A 7551-nucleotide genomic window follows, 5' to 3' on the forward strand; every position below is an offset into this window, starting at 1 on the left:
AGTAGGGGAAATGTATGTTATGTCGGCCTAAGTGTCTCTAATTTGGGCCCACACATAAATTCAGCAATCGACTAAATTTTCAATAGCAACCAAAAATATCCATTAGTACCTTCCCAATGACGCGTTCATCTAGATACAATTGATAAATAGCAGATTTTTAGCGATGGGCCCATAGGCCAACATTAGAGCCATTTCCCCTATAACTTTTTTTAAATCAAAATAAATCGTGACGAATATTTCAGCACTGAAAGTGGAAACATTTTAAAACAAACTGCTGTGAAAACATTCCATATATGACTGCTAGGAGCACTGTAGTAAACTAAGCAGTGCGTCTAGATATTAAATTACTCAAGCTTTATGAAAACGGTTAATTTGTGGAGATTATATCTCAACTTATAAAAAGGCTCGCGCCAGTTTTTACCACTACACCTCCGCACCTCCACCGCCAATTATAAATGGCGTAACGCCACCACACCATGATGGCCAATGAAAAACAGCACATCACGACACCAACAACGCTAAAATTGTGATCACCTTGCACACCTCAACTCTAAATAAGCCATGAACGGGATATCATCGATAATGCGGGTAACTTTGATAGTAGAATATAATGATTTAATTTACTCTCTGCACTATTGGTTCCATTTTGTACCTTAGAGTATTACCTTTGAAATCATATAAAGGTTTTATATAGTACGTTGTACATCTGAAAAGCAATTTTCTTATTTTTCGCCTAGATGAAAACGCACTCAATCAATCATTTACTAAATGCATTTCCGATATAGCCATCACAAACTCAATGATGTCTGCTTATTGCTTATGATGTTTCTGATTATATACTCATTCACAGTTCACATATTTCTCGAACTAAATTGTTTGAGATTCAACCATGTTCTCCTACCGTTCCGATTCAAATTTCGGACGATTCAAATTTCGGACACTTTCATTTTTAATTAAATATTACATCCAGTTAGAAACAAAGAAATAATGTTAGATGATCGTGGAGGGCACTAGTCAAAAAAATTTAAAATTTACAAGACATGTGGATCATATTCGACCGAGATAATCAACTTTTAAAAGTGTCCGAAATTCGAGTTTAAAGGGTGATACGATCAAAATTTGGTCAATATCAACTTGACGTATTTCTTTCAATTTTGCATTTAAAAAACCTGAACACTGATTTTGAAGGTGTGTGTGTGTAGAATGTTGCTCCTATTTTGATTTTGGAATTCACTCTTCAGTTGTCAAAATGCCGTCCAAGCAAGAAGAGCAGCGTATCAAAATTTTGCTCGCGCATCGCGAAAATCCGAGCTACTCGCACGCAAAGTTGGCAAAATCGCTAAAAGTTGCCAAATCAACCGTTACAAATGTAATTAAAGTGTTTGGGGAACGTTTGTCGACAGCCAGGAAGTCTGGATCGGAGGGAAATCGAAAACCGGAAGCCGCTGAGACGACAAAGAGAGTTGCCGGTAGTTTCAAGCGAAACCCTAACCTCTCTCTCCGAGATGCCGCAAATAAGCTGGGTGTATCGTCTACAACCGTGCATCGAGCCAAAAAACGAGCCGGACTATCGACATACAAGAAGGTAGTGACTCCAAATCGCGATGATAAACAAAATACGACGGCGAAAGCGCGATCCCGGAGGCTGTACACGACGATGCTGACGAAGTTTGACTGCGTGGTAATGGACGACGAAACCTACGTCAAAGCCGACTACAAGCAGCTTCCGGGACAGGAGTTTTATACGGCAAAAGGAAGGGGAAAGGTAGCAGATGTTTTCAAGCACATGAAACTGTCAAAGTTCGCAAAGAAATATCTGGTTTGGCAAGCCATCTGTACCTGTGGCTTGAAAAGCAGCATTTTCATAGCTTCCGGGACTGTCAACCAAGAAATTTACGTGAAAGAGTGTTTTAATAAACGTCTGCTGCCTTTCCTGAAGAAACACGGTTGTTCCGTACTGTTTTGGCCGGATTTGGCATTTTGCCATTACGGTAAAAAGGCCATGGAGTGGTACGCCGCCAACAACGTGCAGGTGGTTCCCAAGGACTAGAACCCTCCCAACACGCCAGAGCTCCGCCCAATTGAGAAATACTGGGCTATTGTCAAGCGGAACCTAAAGAAGACCAAAAAAACTGCTAAGGGCGAGCAGCAGTTCAAGGCAAACTGGCTTTCTGCGGCGAAGAAGGTGGACAAGGTGGCTGTACAAAATCTGATGGCAGGGGTCAAGCGTAAGGCCCGGCAATTCGGATTTGGAAAAGCGGAAGCCTAACTGAATATTTTTCCTGAATTTTATACTAATTGAACTTGAAAAAGAAATTTAATTTGATTTTTTAAATAAACGATTTCACCGATTTACACGCGTTTTCCCTTGACCAAATTTTGACCGTATCACCCTTTAAGTGTCCGAAATTTGAATCGGCACGGTACATTCATGGAGTATTATCAAAGTAACTCCAACACAAAAAAAAACTGAGCAAGAGAATCCGACGTTCTCACACGCCAAGTTGTCAAAATTGCTGGATGTGGCCAAATTGACGCCAGGAAGTCTGGCAGCGGCGGCAATCGTAATCCGGACGTGGCAGCGACGACGAAGAAGGTGGCGGTGAAATATAAACGGAATCCTAACCTCTCCATCCGGGACGTCGCTGGCAAGCTCAATGTCTCCCATACTACTGTGCAGCGGGCAAAGAAACAAGCCGGGTTGTCGACGTTTAAAAAGGTGAAGGTGGCGAACCGAGATTACAAACAAAACACGTCGGTATACGAATCTGCTCACACGTAACTTATGTGAAGTCGGATTTCAAGCAGCTTCCGGGACAGGAGTTTTATACAGTATCAGAAAAAGGGAAGGTGGCTGAAATTAAAAAAAAAAACCTTCAAACTATCGAAGTTCCCGAGAAAATATTTCGTCTGGCAGGCCATATGTACGTATTGTCTAAAAAGCGGCATTTTCGTTACTACGGGAACCATCAATCAAGATATCTACGTCCAGGAGTGCCTGGAAAAGCGGCTGCTACTATTCCTAAAGCAACATAATAGACCTGTGCTGTTCTGGCCGGACTTGGCGAGCTGCCACTATGGGAAAAAGGCATTCGAGTGGTACGATGTGAACAACGTGGTTGTGGTACCCAATGACCACAACCCTCCCAACAGCCCAGAACTCCACCCTATCGAACGGTATTGGGCCTTGGTCAAACGGAATCTCAAAAAAACTAATAAATCCATAGAAAACGAGCAGCAGTTTAAATCTAACTGGCGTTCGGCGGCGGAAGGGAAGGGGTTAAGATTTCACGGACGTGATAACCTTTTTAAACAAATACAACTTAACTACACGCTAGCCTAAAACGAACTGAACTTTATTTGATAATCGATTATAACTACAGTTCACATTGCTCTCCTTGCACTTTTTCGCTGCTGGTGCTCCACGCCGTAAACTGCCAAGCTGCATCGATCGTTGCCATCCGCTCTAAAGTTGTCGTCAGCGTTCTTCACTGTCCCCGTTTGGGCTGCTCCGTTGCTAACTTACGCCAATGTGTCCGTCAGCAATCTGCACTGTCCAAGTCCAGATAGCTCGATTGCTAACTCGTCCCTTCTTAAAGATGAGGCTCCGTCCGAATCACGTCCCTTAGTGTCAAAGGTCTAAGGTTGGGTTGTATGTCCTCCATTGGCTCCTGTATAGGTGTGGTGTTTGATGTCTGTTGTCATGCTTGGCAAACACAGTTTTGCTCACGAACTGCTCATTTGATAAAAACTTTGCACAGAGTTGACGAATCATAGTTTTGTTTGAAGCAGTCGAAGCAGTGAAGCTTCTCATAAATACGTAAAACAAGTGATATTTTGATTTAAGTAATAAACTGTATTTGAATTTGCGTTGCAAAAATGATGTGAGAAATGCTCGCTGCTCATCTCGGACTTCAAGTGTAAAAAATCATTGGTGTTGATTCAAATGATAAGATTTACCTACTCTTTACATGTCCTCAGTAAACTATGATCCTAATCTATCAATTACTTTAAAGAACACTAAATTTCAACAACTGAGTGAAAAGTTATTAACAAATGTGTGTACAACTGTGCATACTAAGCATGTCTGCTGTATTTTGAAAATGGCTGATCTGTGGGTGAAGATTTTGTAAAGAATCACGATACCGGTTATCATGCAGGGGAGTGAAATGACTCCTCCAAGAATGGACCAGACTGGCCACTCAATACTAGTGTTATTAAGTCGAATGTAGTTTAACTCCTTTCTCGTTGCCAGGTGTAAGTTATGTAGGTGCTCCAAACTCAAATTTGCTATGGTGAATTGATTATGTATTGCATTTCCGTCCAACGGAAGTTGCATTGGGTTCCCAGCTATACTACGAATTTTGCTGGAGTAGCTAATGTTATTGATGTTCACTTCGCAATCGTGAAATGTTATCAAAAATGTCCCAGTTAGGGTACGATTACTGATTACAGAATTTGATACGAAGGATACCTTTTTATCTGAATCTATGATGATATATTCGTCGTTGATAACGGTGAATTCATCTTCTGATGGATTCATGGTGTAATTGCAGCTTGCTTGCTGCCCGGAAAGAAGGTTTGGTATGCATTTAGAGTTGTCGAATTCCGTTTCGTGAATTTTGTATATAGCTGGTTTTAACGAATCGATAACGTAGTTGCCGGTTTCATGTGTCAAATAGTTTCTTCTAGCCAAATAGATTTGCTTGTGGTTAATTATGACAGGGAAGACGTGAATCTTGTTGAATATCATTTTATCCAAGACGGGGGTTTTAATCAAGAAAGTCAGTTCCTTGCTGTTTGTGACGATCGTTGTATCTGCAAAGCTGAGTGCCTCCAAAGCGTTATGAACTGTAATGTTTTGTTTGGATAAATCTTGATACAAAATATCTATTTCATCCATTTTCTCATTTAGAATTCCTGATTTTGCTAAAGATATGCTATCGACTATTTGATCTAGTTTTTCTGAAAGATATTTTAGGTTAAGATAAATATTGATCGAATATCGATTTCTAATGATCTTGAATTTGAAAGTTCTATTGCATCTTTTGTTTTGTATACAAGTTCCTTCATCTGTAAATTAAGTGCTCTGTTTATTCTAATTTGTTGGTTATTATTCGTTACAAGATCGTTGATCGAGGAGTTTATAATGTTCAGGTCATTTGCATCAGGACTCCCTGCTATGAATTTCCAGCCGGTTGCAAGACTATTCAACGAGATGAATTTTGAATTTTAGCTGTACCTGAGTCAAACACAATTATAGGAAGATGATCTATTCTTCTAATATCTATATTATTTTTATATTAAGATTCTGTTACGAAAGAAATAATAAACATGGTTAAATTTTCAAAATTTTAACATCATCTTTATGTACTCTCCTTCCGTCATCCATAGTTACAGTACTTTTATTAACTTGTCTAACACTATTTTCCTCAAATCGGTTTTTTGTGTTTGAGTCTTTGCCTGGCATTTTCATTTACCTCTTCGTTGCACTCTATTTTCACGTGTTTCTTCGATTTGTTATGAAATTCAAAATCCTTTTTCTGTTTTTCCGTAATATTTTTGAAAACTTTTTCTATCCGAGAATTTGTAGCTGGTGTAGCGAGCGGGCTATCGCTCCCCAGAACGCGCTGTTGAACGCGTTCTTCACATCTTAGGTTAGCACCGCGCAGTAACGAATGCCCCTTCGTTTCCGGTGGACCACCTCTGCCGTCTGGATGACGTCGCGGATGGCATCCACCGTGGATCTGCCCTTACGGAACCCGTACTGGCTGCTTGACAGGCCTTCTACACCTTCGGTGTAGGCCGACAACCTGTTGAGGATGACCCTCTCAAGCAGTTTCCCAGTGGTGTCCAGCAAACAAATGGACCTGTAGAGCAATTCGGGTTTTGGAATGGCCATTGTACCATCCACCAACCCGCACAGATTACTAACATCATCAAGCGGAACAAGTCCGTTTCCAGACATCTGCTATGGCATTGTTGGACGTTGATAAGGCGTTCGACAATGTCTGGCATGATGGCCTCGTGTTCAAGCTGCATCGATACAACTTCCCGATCTTTCTTGTTAAGATCATCAAAATCTATTTGTCGGGCAGGTCATTCCAGGTCTTCTTGAACAATTCTCCTTCTAATACGTTCAACGTTGATGCTGGGGTTCCCCAGGGTAGCCTCTTTGGTCCTATCCTCCTCAACATCTTCACGTCAGATGTTCCTCCCCTTCCGGGTGGTATGTTTGCGGATGACACTGCCATCATCTATAAGGGTCGATTCATAAGCTGGAAGATTTGTATCAATACAGCTAAAACTCAGACCATACTATTTCCATACTCGGTTTGTCCCGCCTGGTAACTTGAAAATCCACCTTGATAATACTCCCATTGAATTGTGGAGCGAAGTCGTCTACCTTGGTCTCACCCTTGATAGCAAGTTGCTGTTCCGTTCCCATGTGGACAAAACATCCACCAAGTGTAACATCTTGATTAGGTCCCGGAGATGAACCAGCGTCTGGCTGAAAATCTCCTTAATAAAGACAACCAACCTACCTTGATTAGGTCGCTCTACCCACTTATCAACAGAAGTCCATGCTTTCCCTTAAAAACAAGCTGGCAAATCACCCTCCCCGCCATTGAGTACGGAACGCAAATCTGGGAGAGCTGTGCTAAGTGCCATTACCTTATGCTTCAAAGAATCCAGATCGAGATCCTAAGGATGATCCTCAACAGTCCCTCACGGTGTCGAAATTCTGAAATCCACCGCCTGGCTGGTCTTCAGACACTAGAGAAGCGGAGTACACTCAGCCTCGAAAGGTTCAGAGACGCCTGTCTGAGATCAAATCACCAGATCATACGCGATCTTGCTAATTAGTAATTAGGTAATATATCAAATTACAGTGGCGTCCCATAACCTCACTTTTTACCTGTGCACCAACTCTCAAAACCAGATTTAATGCCATATTCTCGAGTATGAATCGGTTGAAAAATACATTTAATCTTCTAGTTTACTCGATATCTATCCATTGCAAGCAATATTTTGATAATTGATTATGTTTTGAGAGTTGGTGCACAGGTAGATAGAGGTTAAGGAAACACCACGGTCAATTTTTTTTAATTCAAGCAAAACGTAAACACGTAAATTAGAATAGCAAAATAAACAAAGATGAAGAGCTCTCCAGGCTATTAAATTGGAATTTACGAACAATGTACATAATCAATGGAAAATGAACGTAAATTAACTACTACTTTGTAAATTTTTCAATAGTTTACTATTGATTATCCGTTATAAGTTTAATGCCAAACGAATCTTACATCAAATCGTATTCAAATGGCACATTAACATTGTAAATCCATCCATAAATGGCCCAAAAATAATAAGCTTTTAACACTTAACATGATTTCGTGACGCTACTACGGTGAGAATGGATTTAATAGCAGCTAATTTCTTTCTCCACAAAAATAGGTAAAAAAGGTGTTTTTCAAAGGATGATTTTAACGCACTGTTCGGAATTTGAATCAATACGGTAAATCGCGCGATGATCGAGACGTTTCCGTC

The 7551-nt window shown here is 40.7% G+C and overlaps 1 pseudogene; it reads right to left on the reverse strand.

The window, feature by feature from the left end:
• Positions 1 to 3522: 3522 nt before the first annotated feature.
• On the reverse strand, positions 3523 to 5226 carry LOC135712190 (uncharacterized; annotated as a pseudogene).
• Between the last annotated feature and the right edge of the window lie 2325 nt (positions 5227 to 7551).

This window comes from Ochlerotatus camptorhynchus, unplaced genomic scaffold (genome assembly GCF_037179485.1).
Source record: "Ochlerotatus camptorhynchus isolate MF236.1 unplaced genomic scaffold, CSIRO-AGI_Acam_v1.1 ptg000463l, whole genome shotgun sequence".
NCBI classification, from domain to species: Eukaryota; Metazoa; Arthropoda; class Insecta; order Diptera; family Culicidae; genus Ochlerotatus; species Ochlerotatus camptorhynchus.